This window comes from Anas acuta, chromosome 2, assembly GCF_963932015.1.
Source record: "Anas acuta chromosome 2, bAnaAcu1.1, whole genome shotgun sequence".
Taxonomy (NCBI): domain Eukaryota; kingdom Metazoa; phylum Chordata; class Aves; order Anseriformes; family Anatidae; genus Anas; species Anas acuta.
In genome coordinates, this window is record NC_088980.1 from 13,224,353 (window position 1) to 13,246,904 (window position 22,552).

General features: G+C 37.4%; 1 long non-coding RNA gene across 1 annotated transcript; it reads right to left on the bottom strand.

Moving 5' to 3' along the window:
- Nucleotides 1-492: 492 nt before the first annotated feature.
- LOC137851657 (uncharacterized) lies at nt 493-17,663 on the bottom strand. The gene is made up of 3 exons (XR_011093329.1): nt 17,495-17,663; nt 6,270-6,386; nt 493-2,514 (listed from the first exon to the last, which is right to left on the bottom strand). It is a non-coding gene; the product is annotated as an uncharacterized lncRNA (long non-coding RNA).
- Nucleotides 17,664-22,552: the final 4,889 nt, after the last annotated feature.

Sequence of the window (22,552 nt, forward strand, 5' to 3'; positions counted from 1 at the left end):
GAACCCATTGGGTGGAAAAGTGCCAGTATTCTCACAATGGTACAAATTGCTTTGTCTGTATAAGCCAGGCTTCACTGTGTAAATTCTGCCAGAGTTTAATACAAAATATTTCCTGAGCCAGGAAGATAGGCCAGTCTATGAAAGCTTGAATCAACATTTTGGTAGATTCATGTTACTGGTTTGCTTTTGTGTTACAATGCATCTGCTTTACTCATTTACCAATTCCCAATTTCGTTTTTCTAAATCCTTCTTGATCAGATTACATACAATTAAATTACTTCACTGAACAAATCATGTTCATAAATTTGTCTTATTGATTGTCCAGAACACAGTGCTTCAGGAACCCAGTGTTCTGCATGGCTCCTGTACAGCTCTGCAAGACAATAAGATGATTTATTCTAATGGATGACCTATTTATGATGGAAAAACAAATCTAATTTCAATTACTGCTTTAATTAGGATGACTCATGAAGACTGGAACTTATGTTTTAGTATAGGTCAAAAAACAATGAAGAATAATTATTATTTATTATCAGCCTTCTTCTATTTGTTATTTATCAGTATAAATAATATATTTTACTTTTTTTGTTGACAATAAATTCTCAGAAGAAAAAGTATCTGTATACAGTTTTTTCTATTCTTTCACCAAAGCCTGCAAAAAGACATCAATATTATGACTGATAATACTACATGATGTAGCTATCTATAGTGAGCAACAATAAAAGAAAAAGGTAATCTGCTAAATCATGTTTCTGTATATTAGAAGGGCTTTCCACAGTCCAGTTTCCATTAAGATTTTTCACGGGAGTAAGGACCAAAGAAAGAAGAAGCAACAGGACCATTTCTAGTTGCACTAGGTGGAAGATTGTTGGAGGAGAGGGCGGTTGTCCACTTTGCCATCTTTGCTTGTGTTTGATCTCCAGAAAAAACAGACTAGGACATGTGTGTCATCAGAAAGTGTTTGTGTTAGTAGGATACAGCAAGTGTCACCCCTAAAAACTGTAATTATGTGCCCACTTCTTCCATTTCTGAAGAGGCAGTACATCCAGCTCCCCAAGAAATATCCATGACTGCCAGAAATCTTCAGCCAAAGTTCACTCTGATTCCCATCCATCTTTTTCTATTAAACTTCTAGCTCTATGGTAAATGAAACAAGGCTTTCACTGCTCAGAAAAGGCTTTTATAACCTCCTAGTGACTGACATATACTTCTAATTCTTGTTCTCTATACTGTTTTGGAGGGAAGAAATCTCTGGTCAAGTCTTTTTTTGTCCTCAGACTAACTTCTTCTGTAGTGTAAGTCCTTGGGTAAAACACTCTAGGAAATTTGAATTCCCAAAGGAAACATACATTTATTGAAGGGTTGAAACATTAGGAACATTAAAAAAAAAAAAAAAAAAAAAAAAAAAAAAAAAAAAGTCACTTTACTTTCTCAAGTTCTTTCAGGTAAATAATCATAAATATGATCTGAACATGGTTCTTTACCTAACTTTCACCTTTCACTAACAACTATATGGTAAGACTAAACCTGTACTTCTGTACTGCTAAATATTAAAAGATACTTACATGGAACATACATCTGAGTCTAAGTCAGAAATTGCATATGATTGCACCATAGTCAGAGCTATGAGTAGGAATATTCCAGTTCCATGAATCCAACTCTATGAGTTTGTAGTACATCAGGTAATGAACAAGTACCAAATATACATTTGAGGTATATTAAGAAATTAGTTTTCTCAAAGTATGATGTTTATAAAATGGTCTGAGTTTAGGAAAGCTGGTCTTTTTATTTTGTTGATTTAATTATTTTTGTTTGGTGGTTGTTTGTTGGCTTTATATATATATATATATAAATATATATATATATATATATGAATATATATATATATTCAGTTTTTGGTTTTAGATAAGAATGAAAGCAAAGGACTGAAACAGCATTAAAAAACTAATTTTCACTGTATTTCTGGTATTTAGCAAATTATTTTGTAGACTTTCACAGTTTCTGCTCTAGGAGCATGAATAGATTGGGTTACCTAATTTTCAATTTAAATTTTCTCAAACCTTCTTTGAAGACCTGTCAAAGTAAATGGGAGTCTGTCTAATAATTTCAATAAGAAAAATTCCTAATTATTCCAGGAAGATTAGCATTTGACAGAAACTATCAAAAGAGTGGAATTAGTTATAAATAAAAATTGATTAATTAATTAATTAAAAGTATCACTACTTTCATGCAGGCATGCATAATATAAGATATAAGAATGTATACAACAACTTACAGCAAGACTTTTATATGTATATATATATTTTCAATATACAGCTCAATAACTATGGCTGAACCAAATTTAGTAATTTCATTACCATTTTGGTTTCAATGTCACCAAGTTTTTTTAATAGGCACTCATTTCCTGTTACTGTATTAACAGATTTCTATTAGCTTTCCATCCATGTGCCAGTGAATCCCAGGGATCTTTCATGTCTGAGATCCAAAGTGACTGCACTGAATTCTATCCAGTACCTGTAGAGAATAAGAACACTCACCATGAGTATAAAATAATAGCAGAAATAAAATGGTACTGACATTTATTTAGAAAAACAAAGAAACAAACAAACAAAAAAACACCACACAACTAAACAAAAACATAGATGTCTGGACTCAAATTGCAATTTAACTGCAGTTTGTTTTGCAATGAACATGACGTCCAGTGGAGTAGCTCATAACTGTGATATTGTATATTGTTTTAGATGTGGGAAGTTTCATTTGATGTCACCTGGAGAGCTGCACTAGTTCAAATGTACTTAAAGAACGAATGTGAGCTTCTAAAATTAGTTTTCTCTATGGGGAAGTCATTTTCGAATAGATGTCTCTGCATTATCAGAGACTTCCAATGTACTTGGACAGTACCCTCAATATATCTGTGTGAAATTAGGACTATGAATGTGCCTGTCTTGCTGGCCATAACTATTACAAATCTATAGTAAATAATTAGCATGAATGGCCAGCAGGAATCAAGCTATAGGTAGTTTGGTAATCAGTTAAGACTTTCTGTGCCAAATAAATATATCTGGCTTAGCATACTGGAATCTATTATCTTCTCATCAACTTTGAAATTCTATTCAACCTTTGGTCAGGTAGAGATTTATTTCTAAACCTTGTAGAATATTATTTGCTGAACAGCCTCAATATTTGCTGATCTCCAAATGACCGATTCATTGTAAGTACTTAGCTGATAATGACGCATTTTGCATTTGTGTTGAGACACTCTCCCTCTTATTTCTGGCCCTGCTGTTGTCTGGACACAGATTTGTCTTATTTTAGAAACCTTCCTTTGATATTTTTGATCTTTTAAGAAATGTCTTAACATACACTTTCTTCTTCTTTTTTTTTTTTATTTATTTTTTATTTTTATTTTTTAGTACGTTTTTCAGAAATACAATGTCCTCAAATCAGTTCCCAAGGACTGTGTTGTAACTAATGTACTTTGCTTTTGCTTTGATGCTTTCCCACAGTTTTGAAAGAAATCAACAGTTTACTATGCTGAGTTCAGGGGGAATTGGAATAGGTCTTCAATTACCCACTGATACCTTCCTCTGATTTTGGCACATAAAAAAAAATAAATTAAAAAAAAAAAAAAAGTCTTGGTAGACACATATGTGTTTCCACAGAGTAAAAAACAAAATTCCTATCTATTCCAGAGGGATCTGGACTAGGCTCAGGTCATTGCTAAAAGCTGAAGTTCAGCATAAACACAAATGCAACAGTACAAGAGATAACAGAGCATAATTTTAAAGTGTTTAACTATCTGACCCTCTACAGACAGTTAAAATGAAATCTTTTCCTCCACTTTAGGCAGGACTGATTATTTTCAAGTACAGTTATCACAGTCTATGTTCCTGACATCTCCAGTGTAGCTGTGTACAGTGCCTCTTACACAGTTACTTAAATACTGAAGAAATGAAAGTGCAACAAACATACATAGCTAGACTCTTTGGGGCCCTGTTCAGCATTTCTCACTACTTAAGCATAGGAACAGTTTTACAGGTTGTATTTAGGTTAGAAATCACTTAATTTTTCAAGTGTTAATAGCCATCACTTCTACATAAGAGAAATGGAACACTAGCTCTACTGCCAAAAGAATAATTTCCAATTATTTTTTATTTTTTCTTCCTTCTTGATGCTGCCTGTTTGCCTGTAGTTTGGCACTGTAACCAGGAAAAAAATATGTTTAGCCTCATACAAGTAAAATACAGATTTTAAATTGAAAGACATTTATTGCAGTGCATTAAACTGTGAAATTAATATGAAATAAGAGAAAAACAAAACAAAACAACAATAACACAAACAAACAAACAAAAACATTGGCCTGTCTTAAAGGCTACAGTCTGCCTGTAATGTTCTTAAATGGGCCAGTTTCTCTTAGAGTAGGAACTTCGTATTTTGTTTTTCTTTCAACCAGTTGATGGACATATATTTCTCACTGTGTTCAAAACTTTCATTCTAAACCACTGTTCATGAGTGTCTACTACAGAGATGTCTGATGAGCAGTTAATTATGTTATGTCTTCATCAAATCATAATTTTATCAACATGTGATTGGGCTGAGGTGATAACTAATTGAAACTGTTCTGGGTGCCACAATAGAAGAAGGACTTAAAACTATTATAGAGCATCCAAAGGAGAGCTACAAAGATGGTGAAGGGTCTAGAGAGGAAGACACATGAGAAACACTTGAGGCCCCTCAGTTTGTTCAGCTCAGAGTAGAACAGGCTCAGGGGAGTCCTCATGGTGGCCTGCAGCTTCCTCACAAGGGGAGCAGAGGGGCAGTCGCTGAGCTCTGCTCTCTGGTTACAGCGACAGGACCTGAGGGAACAGCATGGAGCTGGGACAGAGGAGGGTCAGGCTGGGTGTTAGGGTGAAAGGGTGGTTGTCAGGCACTGGAACAGGCTCCTCAAGACACTGGTCATGGCACTGCTGGAGTTCAAGAAGTGTTTGGACAATGGTCTCAGACGTATGGTCTGAATTTTGGGTGGTCCTGTGAGGAGCTAGGAGTTGGACCTTAGAGCTTTGTCTTCCAACTCAGGATAGTCTATGATTCTACGAAACTGAAGTTTTGGGCAGTATTCCTCATTTCCTCATGCATGTGTTACCCATTTTGATGCTTACACTAGAAATGTAAACAGAAGATGGGCAAGGTGATGAATACAATTTGTTTGGAATCACTTAAGAGGGGAGAAAAAAGAACTTGTAGAAATACAGATTGTGCTTTATTTGTGTAGCCAGAATTAGGTCCTTACAGAATCTCCCTAAATTCTCACAGATGTAGTTCTGTTATGTAGGTATGCTAATTGTACTGCTCAAACAATGAGGGTGTTGGATTGAAGGCAGGATGAATCTCCTCCATTTGGGTTGCTATGCTGCTGGAGAGAAGACAGAGTGAAGTATCTGCCCTCCAGTGATCACCTGGACCTAAAATCTGGAATAGAAAATGTTATTGGTTCTCCTTATTTTGCTGTTCATTTTACACTCATGCTTATGAGGAAATATATATGGTCTCTAACAAAAAGGCTTCTTAACTATTTACATGATTTTATTTCATTTTAATTGTTTCATATCATCCCAAGAAATTGATTTCAACCAGAACAAGCAACATTGTTCAATATGTGAAATTATTGTGATCAGCACCAGGTTATCCTCCTACATATTTCAGCCACATTTTTTCCTCTGCAAATTTTCCATTAATTTATATTATTTTTTCCTTGTTTTACGTGTTTTGTTTGTTTGTTTGTTTGTTTGTTTGTTCAGTGTTTTCTTATTCTTTGCTGGACTTTATTTCTACTGTGGTTTCATGAACTCAGTTATTTTTTGAGCACGAACTATTTCTTAGTACTCTAAGTTGCTGCATATATCTATTACAACTGAAAATGTTTACATATCATTATAGCCGCAGTCACCAAAGTTAATAACTTGACTTAAAAATCATAGTTTCTGACATAGGTACACTTGTGTTCCTTTAAGTTACCTCTTGGTTTCTTAAACTGTAACATTAAGTTTAGATTATATTTCCCAGGTTTTCTTTCCTATACTAAATTTAGTTTCAATTTCCTTACATTCAGATAAGTCTATCTAGCATTTTAATACTTTACACACACACCCATGAAATTAGAGCTATTAATGCATGGTCAGAATTTTGATTTGCAGACAAAGTACTTTTCCCCTGTTCACTTGTCAGGATCCTTTCTTTAAAAATGACAACTGCAGTTCTTTTCCTCTTACCTTCAGGTCATATTTTGTAGGTGTTTCCTGTAGCACTCATCTGAACTCTCTTTGAGTCTCATTTTTGAATGCACTTTCCAATACTGGACATAAATTTCCGCTGAAGTTCCTTTAATGCTTTATTAAAAAAAAAGAAAAAAAAAAAAAGAGTACATACGGGTCTTACTTTTGTTTACACATACCTATTGATTTTTGCCCATTGCTGCACCAGTATAATTGTTTTTATTCAGTTTGTGGTCTATTATATCACTACACTATTTAATACAAAAAAATTTGACTTCCTTGTTCTAAATCTGTGCTAATGACTTTTCACATAAATTTAGAAAATTGTAGTATTCTTCACAGAAGCTCATTGTATTTCTTCTTTTCAGAACACTTCTCCTTAGAGCCTCTCCAATTCAGCACATTAACATGACACCAAAGACTTTTAAATGAATGTCTTCTGTAATTTAAATGAGCAGACCTTTTATTCTTTTTTGTCATTAGTGAAAGCAGAGAAGTATCCAATCCAGTTATGACCCCAGAGGTCTATAAACATCAACAATTTGTCATTAGGCATTAAGTACAATCTACTAGCTGTTTTTGCCTGTATGTGACAGTAGATACACATGCACAAATTTTGAGAAGGTCACACAGAACATTTAAAAAACCTTCCTCTGGCTGAGATACATAATAACTACTGTTCCTTTGTCTACTTAAATTGTCATTTTATAATGAAAAAAAGAAAAAATCCTTATTCTTAGAATCATAGAATCACAGAATGGTTTGGGTTAGAAGGGACCTTAAAGATCATCTAACTCCAATACCTCTGCCATGGAGAGGGACACCTCCCACTAGATCAAGTTGCTCAAAGCCCCATCCAGCCTACCCTTGAATGCTTCCAGGGATGGGGCATCTACAACATCTCTGGGATGCCTGTGATAGTGCCTCACTACCTTCATAGTAAAGAAATTCCTCCTTATATCTAATCTAAATCTACCCTCTTTTAGTTTAAAGTCTTTATCTCTTGTGTCCTATCACTGCACTCCTTGACAAAGAATTCCTCCCCAGCTTTTCTCTAGGCTCCTTCAAGGTACTGGAAGGCCTCTTTAAGTCTTCCAAGAGCTTTCTCTTCTCCAGGCTTAAAAATCCAACTCCCTCAGCCTGTCTTTGTAGGAGAGGTGCTCCAGACCCATTATCATCTCTGTGGCTCTCCTCTGCACTTGTTCTAATAGGTCCATGTCCTTCTTGTGCTAGGGTCTCCAGAGCTAAACACAGCACTCCAGGTGGGGTCTCACAAAAGCAGTGTAGAGGGGAGAATCACCTCCCTTGACCTGCTGGCCATGTTGCTGTTGTTGCAGCCCAGGTTATGGTTGGTTTTCTTTGCTGCAAGTGCTTATTGCTGGTTCATGTTAAGATTTTCTTTTACTGGATCCAGGGGCAAACATAACTGCTGAGAATAAGGAAAAGGCTGAGGATCTTAATGCCTTCTTTACATCCGTCTTTACTAGTCAGACTACTTATCCTCAGAGTACTCAGCCTCCCAAACTGAAAGTCTGGGATGGGGAGAAGAAACCTCCCACAGTTCAGGTGGAAACAGTTGGAGACCTGCTGCTCCACCTGGACTGTCACAAGTCCATGGGGCCAGATGGGATCCACCCAAAGGTGCTGAGGAAATTGGAAAATGTGATTGCTGTGTTGTTTTCCATCATCTATCAGTGGTCACGGTCATCCAGAAAGGTCCTGGATGACTAGAGACCTGCTAATATGATGCCCATCTATAGGAAGGGTCATAAGGAGGACCTGGTGGACTACAGGCCTGTCAGCCTGACCTTGGTGCCAGGAAAAGTGATGGAACAGGTCATCTTGAATGCAATCAAACAGCATATGTGGGACAACCTTGGACCAGGCCCAGTCAGCACAGGTCCATGAAAGGCAAATCCTCCTGCCTGACCAACCTCATCTCCTTTGATGACTGGGTGACCCATCTGGTGGATGAGGGAAAGGCTGTTGATGTAGTCTACCTACACTTCAGTAAAGCCAGGTGGGCCCAAAGAGTGGTGGTGAATGGAGGGAAATCCAGGTGGCGACCAGTCACCAGTGGTGTTCCCCAGGGGTTGGTGTTGGGGCCCATCCTCTTTAATAGCGTTGATGATTCGGATGAGGGAATTCAGTGTACCCTCAGTAACTTAGCAGATGACACCAAGCAGGGGAAAAGTGTCGATCTTCCAGAGGATAGAGGGAAGTTCCCTCTGCAGAGGGAACTAGGTTGGATCAATGGGCAGAGGCCAATGGGATGAGGTTCAACATGGCTAAGTGCCAAGTCCTGCACTTTGATCACAACAACCTCATGCAGCACAACGGGCTTGGGGAAGAGTGGCTGGAAAGCTGTGCAGAGGAAAAGGATCTGGGGGTTTTGGTCAATGTACTCACCTGAACATGGTCTGGCAGTGTGCCCAGGTGGTCAAGAAGACCACAAACATCCTGGCTTGTATCAGGAATAGTGTAGCCAGCAGGACCAAGGTGGTGATTGTCCCCCTGTATTCTGTTCCTGTGAGGCTGCACCTTGAGTACTGTGCTCAGTTTTGGACCCCACACTACAAGAAGGACATCGAGGTCCTAGAACATGTCCAGAGGCAGGCTACAAAGCTGGTGAAGGGCCTGGAACACAAGTCCTGTGAGAAGCGGCTGCAGGAACTGGGGTTGTTTAGTCTGGAGAAGAGGAGGCTCAGGGAAGACCTTATTGTTCTGTACAACTACCTGAAAGAAAGGTATGGGAAGCTGGGGGTCAGCCTCTTCTCGCAGATAACTGGTGATGGGACTAGAGGGAATGGCCTCAAGTTGCACCAGAGGACATTTAGGTTGGAAATTATGAGACATTTCTCCTCAGAAAGAGTAGTCAGGCATTGGAATGGGTTTAGGGACATGGTTTAGTGGGTGACATTGGTAGTAGGGGGATGGTTGGACCAGATGACCTTGGAGGACTTTTCTAACCTTATTGATTCTATGATTCTTGTCAACCAATACCCCCAGGTCCTTCTCCTCAGGGCTGCTCTTAAACCATTCTCCGTCCAGCTTGTATTTGTACTTGGGATTGCCCCAACCCATATGCAGGACCTTGCACTTGGCCTTGTTGAACCTCGTGGGGTTTGCAGAGACCCACATCTCAAGCCTGTGCAGGTACCTCTGGATGGCATTCCTTCCCTCCAGAATGTTGACTGCACCATACAGCTTGGTGTCATTGGCAGACTTGCTGAGGGTGCACTTCATTTCACTTTCCATTTCACTGATAAAGATATTAAACATCCAGTTGCAGTATAAAGAAATTCAAATCTTGCGAAGGTTTGTGTAATTTTACCTAGTATTTTTGTGTAACTAAAAAAATATTGAGTTGCCTATAGCTCCACAGCTCCTCCTCTTCCTTTCTTATGGTTATATGTTACAACCTCAGTCAAAAAGCTTCATTCATTTTTCTTTGACACTTTAAGAATCTTGACAAATTAAGCACCCTTCCTAAAGATAGACAACACATATTTTTTTAATTGAATAATAAATAATTCTAGACAATTAGCTAGTTTAGATATTTGAGTTAGATGCTTAAAGTCAGTCAGCAAAAAATACATTTATTTATTGATGATGTTTCAAAAGACTTATCCATTCCAGATATTATCCATCCTCCATGCATTTTCAAAATATAGCCAATAATGTTTTAAAGGTTGTTTAGGTTGCTTCTCTAATGAATCCAGAGTGAATTTCACCAGGTTCAGTTGATCTGAAGATATCTAGGTCTTCTTCTATCTATATTTTAATACCTCTCATATTTTATTATGTTAAATATTATGTTAAATTTTACTGGAACTTCATGTAAAAATGACATTAAGCAATCCAATGACAGCTTTCTTTACTGAGCAGTAAACCAGGTCTTTTGTCATTTCATAACAATATGCTCATTCTTTCTCATTATACTTTATAGACCTTTCTACTTATATACTATTTTGTGCTTTGAATTTCTCATTTTTGTCCCTAGAGGCCTTCTTCTGCAGTTATCTGAAGTTTTTTGACCTACATTTCTATACACTTCCTTCAATATTATTATTATATTATATATTAATATAATATTATTAACAATATAATTTTATTCAGGAATTGCCTGAATTATAATAATACTAAAATGCCACCAACAAAGTATGGAATGGAATGAAAAGTCATGGATGAGATTTTGATTGTAGCAATGTGTACCCTTACAGAAGGATAGAGAAATTACAGAGAAAAAAAAAAAAAAGTATAGCAAAATTTCAAAGCCTCGAGCATTCAGTTCAGAAAGGCTGCTTCCAGGCAAACTTCTCACCAGGAGTGGCTCATATATATACTTCATAAATATTTCATTCCTGTTGTTCTGTCTGTTCAATCCATCCCTTGCTAATGAAACAGTTGTTTTTGAAAGCTTGTCTATTTATATCCAGCTATTTCTCATGCACAAGCAGACTGCTTAATATATAGAGATAAAAGAGACATAAATATAGATGTACATTGATCTTATTTTGACTGCAGTTACACTTGGTATTACTAGAGTAACTCTAAATCTAAAGATACATTAGTATCAAGCCAATGCATTTGCAATCAGTTTTAGATGCGTACTGTTACGATGCTGAAGTGTTTGTCCATCATGCTGAATATCCTTATAAACAGAGCATTAGGAATACAATATGCAATCTGGTAAAGAACAGTCATTAATAACATTTATTATACTTTACTGAAAAAGTTATTTTGGCATAATGTTTTGGTATTGCTTCAGGATTTTAACGTCTATGTCCTTTAAAGAAGCTCAGGTGCTTAAAGCTACTGTCATTTTTCTTAAGCTGTTTCTCTACATAAGACTTCAGACATAAAACATTATGATGTCCTAGGTTTTATCTAATCTTTTGTTCTTCTTATATTACATGATCAAAGACACTATGATACTGATTATGGGAGTAACTTGAGCTCTGTTTTATTTCACTCAAGTACAGAAAATGTCTTTTAAAATGTGCCTGGTTTCAAAATCTAAGGAAAGGTGAGGTCAGTGCTTCTAAACTACCTTGATTTAAAAAAAAAAAAAAAAAAAAAAAAAGAGAATTCTTCCCAAATGGCATGAAATTATAATCTGGACCTTAACATTCCAATTAACACAGAAGTGCAAGAGCTAAGTCTCCTCTCAGAAATTCATGTCTGGAGACCGTGTTAGACACATTTTCAAGACGGTATAAATCTACCCATCTGTCTAAAATCTTAATCTCTATGGCAATAGACATTTCCCAGACATTTGCAATTCTTTGGCTTGTGTAAAGTAGAAAATCAGATCATAGTAGACTCTCTTAACCTTAAAATTTATTAAAGTAGTTTTAAAATTAAAAATAATAGCAGTAAAGATTAGGTCAGACCTTTTCCATGAAATAGAATCATAATACAACACTGAAAAGAAATAAAACCAAGTAAAACTTCTCAGAAGCTATGCAGACTGGTATAAATGATTCCAGGTGTAATCAACTGAAAGTGGTGGAAAGATGAGATTTGCATACTACTGTTATTTTATTTTCATGGGGAGAGGGGAAAGAGAATGGTTTATTTCAGTTCAAGTGGAAAAATAAAAGGAATTAGCAAAATGAAAATACCCATAATAGGGCCTAAAACTCAGAAAGGGATAGGTACCCAGACACCTCAAGACCACTTCAGAAACCTACTTGTAGCACTTAGGTCATTGATCCAAAAGACAGGGAGGTCTGAGTACTGGGCTGTACCTTCAAGATTGCTTTACGTTATGTTGCATTTACAGTGAGTTATACATCAGAGTATCATGAAGTAAAAGTAGGAAAGAAAAAAAAAAAAAATATATATATATATATATATATATCAACAGCAACAAAACAACCCACAAAGACATGCCTAAAAGCTAGTCAAATTAACATTTCCTCTCTGGGAAAAAAAAAAAAAAAAAAAAAAAAAAAAAAAAGGCCAAGCTGACAGGCCTGTAGTTCCCCAGGTCTTCCTTATGAACCTTCTTATAGATGTGTGTGTGTGTGTGTGTACATATATTTATATATTATCTATATATATAGTATATATATGGGCATCAATACATAGGTACCCTCAGGTGGATCCCATCTGGCTCTATGTCCAGGTGGAGCAGCAGGTTTCTAACTGTTTCAACCTGAACTACGTGGGCTTTCTTCTCCTCCCCATTCCAGACTTCCAGTTTGGGAGGCCGAGTACTCCAAGGATAAGCGGTCTGGCTAGTAAAGACAGATACAAAGAAGGTATTAGAAATATCAACCTTTTCCTTATCCTCAGTAGTTATGTTCCCCTCTGTGTCTAGTAGTCTAGTAAAGGATGGAGATTGTCTCTGTCGTTCCTCTTGACATTAATATATTTATAAAACTGTAGTGGCCAGGCTGAGCTCATGCTGGGATTTAGCCTTCCTGATTTTTTCTCTGCATATACTGGCAACTTCTTTGTACTCTCCCCAAGTTGCCTGTCACTTCTTCCACCATACATAAACTCTCTTTTTTTCCTGGACACTCAGCAAAAGTTCCCTGTTCAGCCATGCCAGTCTTCTTCCTCAATGGGTCATCTTACAGCACGCAGGGACAGCCTGCGCTTGTACTTTTAAGACTTCCTTCTTGAGGAGCACCCAGACTTCCTGGACCCCTCTGCTCTTCAGGACTGTCTCCCAAAGGACCCTCCCTACCAGTGTCCTGAACAGCTCAGTCTGCTCTCCAGAAGTCCAAGGTAGCAGTTTTACTGACAGCCCTCCTGCCTTCACCAAGAATAGAGAACTCTACCATTTTGTGGTCATCCTGCCCAAGACAACTCCCAACCACATCACCTCCCAGCAGTCCTTCTCTGTTCATGAACAGCAGGCCTAGCGGGGCACCCCCTCTGATAGGCTCACTAACCAGCTGAGTCAGGAGGCTGTCCTCCACACGCTCCAGGAACCTCAGGAACCTCCTAGGCTGCCTCCTCAGGGCTTTATTGTATTTCGAGCATATGTCCAGGAAGTTGAAGTTCCTCATGAGAACAAGCACTGGTGATTGTGTGACTTCCACAATATGCTTATAGAATACCTCATTTGTCTCTTCATCCTGGTTTGGCAGTCTAAAACAGCCCCACACCAGGATGTCCACCTTGTTGGCCACCTCCCTGATCCTTATATACAGGGACTCTACCTTATCATTCCCAACCCTGAGCTCAACAATATTGAAACACTCTCTAATATAGAGACCCACACCACTGCTTCTTTGTTGCCTGTCCTTCTGAAGAGCTTGTAGACATCCATTGCAGCACTCCAGTTGTGGGAGTGGTCCCACCACATTTCAGTGATGGCAACCAGGCCATAGTTTGCCTGCTGCACAATGGCTTCCAGATCCTCCTGTTTATTACCTATGTTGCATGTATTGGTGTAGATGCACTTCAGCTGTGCCATTGCCCTCACCCTCAACCTTGGGATTGCACCCCCAGGCTCATCTCCCTCAAGCCTCATTTCATCCCTATCTCCCCTAGTTCCTAGTTTAAAGCCCTTTTGATGAGCCCTGTCACCTCCTGGGCTTGAATCTGTTTCTCCCTTTGAAACAGGTGGGACCCATCTTTAGCCATCAGGCCAGGTGCTTAGTAAACCTCCCCATGATCAAAAACAAATGAACAAACAAATTCTCGTGATGGCACCAATCTCTCAACCATGTGTTGATGAACTGAGCTTTTCAGGTCCACTCAGTAACCCTCCCTGCCACTGAAGGTATAGAGGAAAACACCACCTGTGTTGCCGCTCCATTCATTAATCGCCCCAATCCCCTGAAGTACTCTTCTGATAGCCTTCAAGCTTCTCTCTCAGAGATTTTGTTGCTAGCAGCCTGAATTATCACTAAGGGGTAAAAACTTTCTGTATCACTAAGGGATAAAAACTAAGGGGTAAAAACTTTCCAAACTGAAATTCCTCTGGCACAACTTGAGGCCATTCTGTCTTGTCCTATTGCTAGTTATCTGTGAGAAGAGGCCTATCGCCAGCTCCCTACAACTTCATTTTCAGGTAGTTGCAGAAAGCAATAAGGTCTCCCTTGAGCCTCCTCTTCTCCAGACTAAACAACCCCAGTTCCTGCAGCCACTCCTCATTGGACTTGTGTTCCAGGCCCTTCACCAACTTCGTAGCCCTTCTCTGGACACACTCCTTGATGTCCTTCTTGTAGTGTGGGGTCCAAAACTGAGCACAGTACTCAAGGTGCAGCCTCACAGGAACAGAATACAGGGGGACAATCACCACCTTGGTCCTGCTGGCTACACTATTCCTGATACAAGCCAGGATGTTTGTGGTCTTCTTGACCACCTGGGCACACTGCCAGACCATGTTCAGGTGAGTACATTGACCAAAACCCCCAGATCCTTTTCCTCTGCACAGCTTTCCAGCCACTCTTCCCCAAGCCCGTTGTGCTGCATGAGGTTGTTGTGATCAAAGTGCAGGACTTGGCACTTAGCCATGTTGAACCTTATCCCATTGGCCTCTGCCCATTGATCCAACCTTTCCAGGTCCCTCTGCAGGGCCTTTCTACTGTTCGGTATATCAACACTGCCCACCAACTCGGTGTTGTCTGTAAACTGGGGGTGCTTGATCCTGTATTTGTTAGATTATCAGGGAGGAATAGGAGTTCAGACAGACTCTTCTACCTGTCATCTCTTCCCCAAGCCAGCACTTGGATTTATGTACAGGGTTTGCCTGACTCTTTACAAAAGTGCCTGTTTCTCTCTGAAGGATCTATGTGTGGTGTCCTTTGCCTAATTTTAGATGTAGTTTGTGAAGAGGTCTGACCTAATCTGTTTTTTTGGCACCCTCAATAGCCAGCTGAGGAGGAGATGCTGCCAGGTAGGTGGCACCTTTCCTAGTATCCTTCTTCAGCCAGGGTTATAAGGGTTATATACGGCTAGTAGGTAACTCTCCTCTGGGCTGGCCATTCCTCACTGAAGAACTCTTCTTAGACTAATTCCAGCCCAAAGTTACATAGTCTAACAGGAGCTCTCCAGCATATATATATATATATATATATATATATATATATTTTATTTTTTTTTCTTTTTGGGGGGTGGGTGTAATATCTGAATTGGACAGTCCCATTAGGCACTCTGAATCTCACTTTATTTCTCACTTTATTTGTCCTTAACCCAATGACACAAGTTAAAATGTAAATAGTAACAATTTAGTGGCATATTCCTGATTTGTCAAATATTACTTAAAACTTAGATGAAAAACAAACAAACAAACAAACAAAACACACACACATACACACACACAAAAAAAAACCTCTTATTAGATATGTATTCATTGATTATCAACTCTTTTTATGCAGTCATTTAGCCCACTTGAATGCTAGATTTCTTACAGCGTGAATCGTTTATAAACCCAGGTTTGCTACAGCATCCCTTGACAATGTAATTAAACAACCCAAATTACTTTTTTCACGTTCTCAATATGTATGGCTTTAAATTCAAGTCCAGTAAGCAGACTTGCCTTTCACCTTGAGCACATACCCTTTATTTAACTACATATATTCCAGACTATATTTAAATGAAAACAAACAAACAAGTAACTTTGTTCCTTAAGAGCTGCTTTGTATTCATGGTCTATGCAAGGTAAACCATACAGGAAAAAAGTGTATGCTTTCACCTTCTTGTGAACCCTTCAGAAAACAGTAACACAATCATTTATTTATAAAGCCAGATAATTTTTTTTCATGGGACCTCAGAGTTTGAATATGTTGTGCTGCAGTTAAGAGCAAAAATAATTATGTTATTAATAGTAATTATATTTAGCTCAGGTTAGCTAAACATTTTTTTTTCTTTTTTACTTTTGAGTATGAATGGGAATGAAAGAGTTACTATATATGGCATTTCTTTGTTATTTGTTATACAAAACAAAATATGACAAAGTCAAAAGAATTATTTACCTTCATGCCCATGGGATCAGGGTCACAAAACCAACAAAACAGCGTGGTCCAGATCTAAAAAGTTGCTTAGGAGAATAGAACTGCTTTTAATGTCTAAATGCCTTGAATACCTAAATTTCTGAAAGGATTTGAGACACTAAAATAGAAGCTTTATATTTGCATAGTTGTAGTGACCTAACTCTGACTTCCCTGTGACTATCATCAGTCACTACTGATATAATTCATATATACTCTTATAGGAAGCAGCAAATAATTTTATTTTATGTAAATTTATAAGGGATATGAGAATATCATCCTCCATCTTAAGAAAACAAGAAACTTAAAGAGAAAAATGTGGATATTACTACTACTATTGCCAATGCATTTGTAACTTAGCTTTGGTAGAGGCTGCAATAATGCTGTGGGTGTTTAAACGCTTGTTTGCCATCTTTTATTTTTACATTCCAAGCCTCTTCAGGTTGAGTAAGGGCACGATACGTTTCCTATTTGGACACTTCTTTTAAAAGGAGTGTTGAAGAAATTGCCTGTAATCTGAGTGGTTAAATCAATACATGGTTCATGTCAAAGGATCCTACTTGGAAAGCAACTCCTGATTCTAGCAAAAGGAGTATCAGAAGTGTTTGAATCCCTCCCAAATCTGCAGTAAATAATTCATGGTTATTAGAGCATTCATTCTTTCCTTGTCCATTGTTGTGCAATGTGTTGAAACTTGTCCCAAATATAAAACCTTAACATAAGCAAAAAGCAGACAAAGTAACAGAAAATAGAGTGCAATTGCTTGAGGACACAATTGGATTCAAATTTTGATTATAGATCACCATCTCACAGTAGTGTTAGAATCACATTTCACACAGGCATTGGCTCAATGGGGCTGTCAATTTTAAAGTAATACAAAGAGTATTATTAAGGCTAGCAATCGGACACCTGCCAAAAAGATATTTGGAAAGTGAAATCGCTTCTGAGACATTATGGGAAAGCTTTGAAAAAACATGAAAGACAGTAACACTGATTCTTAATTTTTAACTACTGGTATCTAAAGAGATAATGACTAGCTTGCAAAATTGGATGGCTTACCGAGAAGGAGGAATCTTAGATTTCCAAGTAATTAAACTATGGAATATTTATAGCCTTAGCCAGTGTCAGCTGAGGTTTCTTGAAACAACTTTTAATTAAAACTCGGGTTTTAACATTAAAAATTGAGTACATTCTTTTCACAGCATTTTAATTACAGTAGAATGGGACACATTGCATTGCAGATGACAAAGATAATCAGACCCTTACCTGTCCAGTATGTGATGGCCAATGCAGATGCTTCGATAACTTTTCAAATTGTTTATTCATGTGATACATGGAACTACATCTTCCTAAGGTTTGTTTCTTCAAACAAAGAAGTCTGTATTCCTCCACTAGCTTTCTGATCATCTTCACTAAATATGGTATTAATAACTGGTGAGTCATCTGCGTGGATGAACAAATGCAGGGGAGAGAAAAGGGAAGAGAAATAAAGCCACTGAACTTCATTCAGGTTCCTTTTCCAGTCTTTCACTTCTTCTTTTCTGTGCCCATAATAGTGCTGATATTGATGCATAGAGTTGTAAGACATTTGACTATGTGAATAAAGTTTCCTAACTATGTGATCACATACCCCAGAATCTCACAAAATAAAATAATAATAGTAATATCATCTAAAATTATTTTTGTATTTACATTGACAATTCTGACTGTTTATCATTGAAATGAAATGTAAAAAGGACAAGGTAGAGCTGAGAATATGTATATTGTTCATTCAGTCTCAGGAAGTACAGATTTAGATGTGTCTTTTGTCAGCAAAAACTTAAAAAATAGGATGCATCATAACAACTCACAATGGGCATGGTGGAGCTCATGGAAGATTCAAATAGATATATTCCTGAAGCTTGTCCAGAATTCAGGATGTATTAGGCCAGAGTTATTAGATCAGAATACCCACAGCTAAATTTAAGGGCCTGAGGTCCCTGGTTTAGAACAAAGATAATATCTGCCCATCAAGGTGAAACCACCATAGTGCTAGGTAAACTAAGCCATTTGTTGCGATTGCTTATGAGGATCTTCAAACAGGAATGTTAGCTCAGGTGAGACATACACTGTTGTAACAAATTTCCCAGTTTTCTTGTCTTATCATTCTTATGTTTGCATCATGGAAGAATAGAAGTTTGTGTCTCGGCAAGAACTGCTTTGCTCTCCAGATCTGCTTTTGCCATGGTACGCTGGTTGCAGTATATCAACTCTCTTTCTTCAGGACCTTAAAAAGTAAGGCAAGACACTTTTCCAATTAGAAATAAAGGAAATAAAGGGACTAGTTCCCCAACTTAAGGTTTTCAGTGAAGTGAGCTAAACTACTCGTGGTTCGTATGCCATATTTGAAGAAATCTGCAGAGTGATTTAGTGGCTATTTGCCCAAATCAGAAAGGCCTTTGACTGAGTCTGGAAGCCAGTTTCTATTGATTGATTCATTAAATTAGATTGGGATTGAATTCTGAACACAAAGCCTATTCTGGAAACTACTCCACATAACTTATGTTACTGAGCCACTTCAAATATGTTTGGATTGCCTGCTGAAACTAAATATTGCTGCTACAGTACTAATAAGAACCAATTTCAGACCACTACCTTCACAGAGGAACTATAAAACAAGAAACAGATCTCACCTTTGTTACTCTTTTCATAGGCCCAATTACTCTGCTGCAAACTGGTATTTTTCTTAGACTGCTCATAAACAACAACAACAATAATAATAATATCTGTGTTTCTTTATCATTTGTTTAAATGTCTTCTTCTGGACCAATATACTAGCAATTCTGATATATTATTAAAATCAAATATTAGATTTATTTTCATGTAGTTTTGTTCTCTTTGAAATGCATAACCCTTTTAATAATATATTATGTGCTTAGGCCTTATTTGTGCAGTAAGACTCATGAAAATGACACCTTTGGAGCATATACAGGTACAAATGTATTTCACTGCCATCCTGAAAATAAATATAACCCAGACTTCTTCTGAAGAAACTCTTTAATTATGCATTGCATTTTATCTCATTATTTGTTTAAACATTAGTAGTTTTTGCAGTGCTGACATTGAAACAGCCGTTTTTGTTTCCTTGTCCTGAAGGAACTGATAATTCCAAAACACTTGGGAGATTTATGAACTGAAGCAGATATGTTTTCTAAGTATCCTTCGAGGACCACACCTATTTATTAGCATGCTTTTTTGACTTTTTAAAAATTAAGAACAAAACAATGTTTTCTCATCCATCTACTAAGACAGAAATTGTATTTTCATCATCTCTTGTAATACTTTTTATGTCATATCCTTTTTATTGATCATAGACTGGAATTGCAGGGGAGGCTTCTTAGAAAGATTTATGAAATATTCAAATATGATATCATAATCTCTTATAAAAAAATAATAAACTGTTCCCTTTCTTTGATTTACATGTACATTGATTTTAATGTATGTATACTACTATTTCTGGGCTCAATCCTCAGATGATAAAAAGCAGTCAATCAGCCAGAGCTATGCAATGGAAACAAAGTAATAGTATTTTTTATGTACTGATGAACCAATTCCATTTTCCACTATTCTGAGAGTTTTGTATCATGTGCTTACTTATTTCACTTGCTAACCAAAATCTGTCATCCCCTCCATTAGATTCATTGACTTGGAGCTCTGAAGCTTTATTGTTGTGATCTGTGAACTGCATTGAACAGAGGAGTTCTTATGGTTAACAAAATCAGTTGATTATCCTGATCTCCATCCTTTACTGGATGCGGGGGGAAACATGACTACCGAGGATAAGGAAAAGCCTGATGTTCTTAATGACTTCTTTACATCTATCTTTACTAGTCAGACCACTTATTCTCAGAGTACTCAGCCTCCTGAACTGGGAGGGCATCTTGACCTGGGGGTGGGAAGTCCACTGTTCAGGTGGAAACAGTTGGAGACCTGCTACTCTACCTGAACTGTCACAAGTCCATGGGGCCAGATGGGTTGGGGCACCTGAGGGTGCTGAGTGAATTGGTGGATGCGATTGCTGGGCTGCCTTATCTTTTTGAAGACAGAATTTTTCCACTTAGTTAATATTCTGTTCTCAGGGTAACATTGTTAAGAACCCTAGTAACAGGTTACTGTCCAGATTTACCCTGGAAACTTGGAATCTCCTATCCTTTCCCTTAATTGCCATTTTTGTCACTGTCAGGTGTACACTTACACTACACATTTGTTTTCCACGTCAGCTATGTGTGGACTTTGCACTTGACTCTGTAGTAAAATTCAAGTCGAGTCAAAAGACTGATGTTGAGCTGAACAGGAAAAGCTCTTTAAATATATGAAATAATTGCTAGGACAATGCAAGAAATTAGTACAGGGTACATTGCTTTTTATAGCAAAATTTTCAGAATGGTGCAAATTCTTTTAAGATTGATTATAAGAACACTTTCAAAAGCAGCAAGAATAGGTAGTTACCCACTCCTCACTGAAAATTAACAGGGCTTTATTACACAAGTCTACTTTTTGCTGTAAGGAACTTCAACAGTGTCACTTTTTGCAGTTTTCCCCCTGTTTGTCAGTTATAAATTTCAGTTACTGTGTTAATTTTTTTTTCTAACCTTGCTTCTAGAATAATCTCATCATTGAAATTCTATTTACATAAAAACAAATATTTTTTATCCCATTGAAGCCTTTTACTGAAGGCAAAAGGAAAGGGGGAGAGAGAGAGAAAGAGAGAACAAAAAATACAACAACAAATCAAATCAATAAAATAACAAAATATTATTTTTTTCATAATGATTTAGCTTAAGTAATAAAGGTGATTTGGGGAGAGTGTTCAGGTTTTCTGAATTCTCACGCTTGATCATAACTTTTTTTTTCTTTAAGCATTCAAAACTATTTATTTTAATTTGTATGCAGCTTCAAGATAGCCAAAACAAGATTATATGAGTGGATACAGCATAAGAGGCAGAACACTCACAGATCAGCTCATGTGATTGTCCTTGTTAATATAGCCTTGCAAACCTCTTGGACATTTGGAAGACTGCCATTGTGGTTGTTTTCTCCTGATGCAGTGCCATAAGTAGTTTATTCTGGGTATCTGTCACACTATCTCTTTCATCTGTCTTGCAATACCTGTAATAGAGATCAGTATGTACATGTTATTGCTTTTGACAGTCTTTATTCTTTTAAATTACTTCAGTGGTCTTCTAGCTCATCCCTAGCATGTCTGTTTCCTGTTTCCCATCAGCATGCTATGTCAAAATATCTATCAGGACTACCACTACTCAGAAAGAAAGACATTGCAAATGTAAAAATCCTCATCTGCTACTTATGTGTGTTTGTTTTCCAACATCACGCAAAACTGTCTCCTTAGCAGAAGTTCCATCAGGTCAGAAGTTGGTGCCTGAAAGAAGGAGCTATGAATACTGTAATTCAATGCTTCTCCCAAATATGATCAATGATTTAAAACAAACAAACAAACCTCTTCCTGCTTTTAGAACACTCTAAATACACTTTTGACAATTGTAAAGAGTGTTGTTGGTTATCATTTTCCCTAGCTGTAAGCCATTTTGAATAGATAAGTAAGTATCTGAATATTCTTTTTCTGAAATTTTGAACATTACTTTTCCAAATCCTATACAAATGATTGTTCACGCAGTCATTCTCACTGTACTAGTGATATTTAGGTGCAGAATAAATTGAGTAGGAAATATGGTCAGAACTCCAAGAAAGAATATCCAAGTACTGTGGACTTAGTCCGAGTATTCACCCAGAAACCTTAAGTCTTTGTACAGTCTGTCATTTGGTATCCAAAATACTTGGAGTACAAAAATAAAAGGTGAAAAATGTTTTTTTAATGTCAGCTTTTCCAGTGTTTGAGGCATAATTAGACACCAAAACTCCCACATCTAAGTTAATTATCCTAACCAAGTTAATTATCCTAACCAGGCTCAACACGGCAAAAGGAGTGATACACCTTTGAGATATGTGGGAGAGACAGCAAAAATTCAGGGCATTTAGTATCTGAGCAAGGATTTCAATAAAACCTGCTGAGTAATATCCATCCATGCATGGGAAGTTGCTAACTTAGGTTCTCCAGGGTCCCTTACTAATCAACAGAGAGATATAATACTTTTAGGCCATGATGCATTTGACCTACAGTACTGACTGTAAGGTTTCAGTGTGAAAAGCCCAGATCTAAATGCAAATGAATGTATATTCAGTCAAATGACTCAATTCAGGTGTGTTTTAGGTTGCTACATTAAACAGAAGACATAAGGACCCAGATTCACAAGCACACATTCTTCT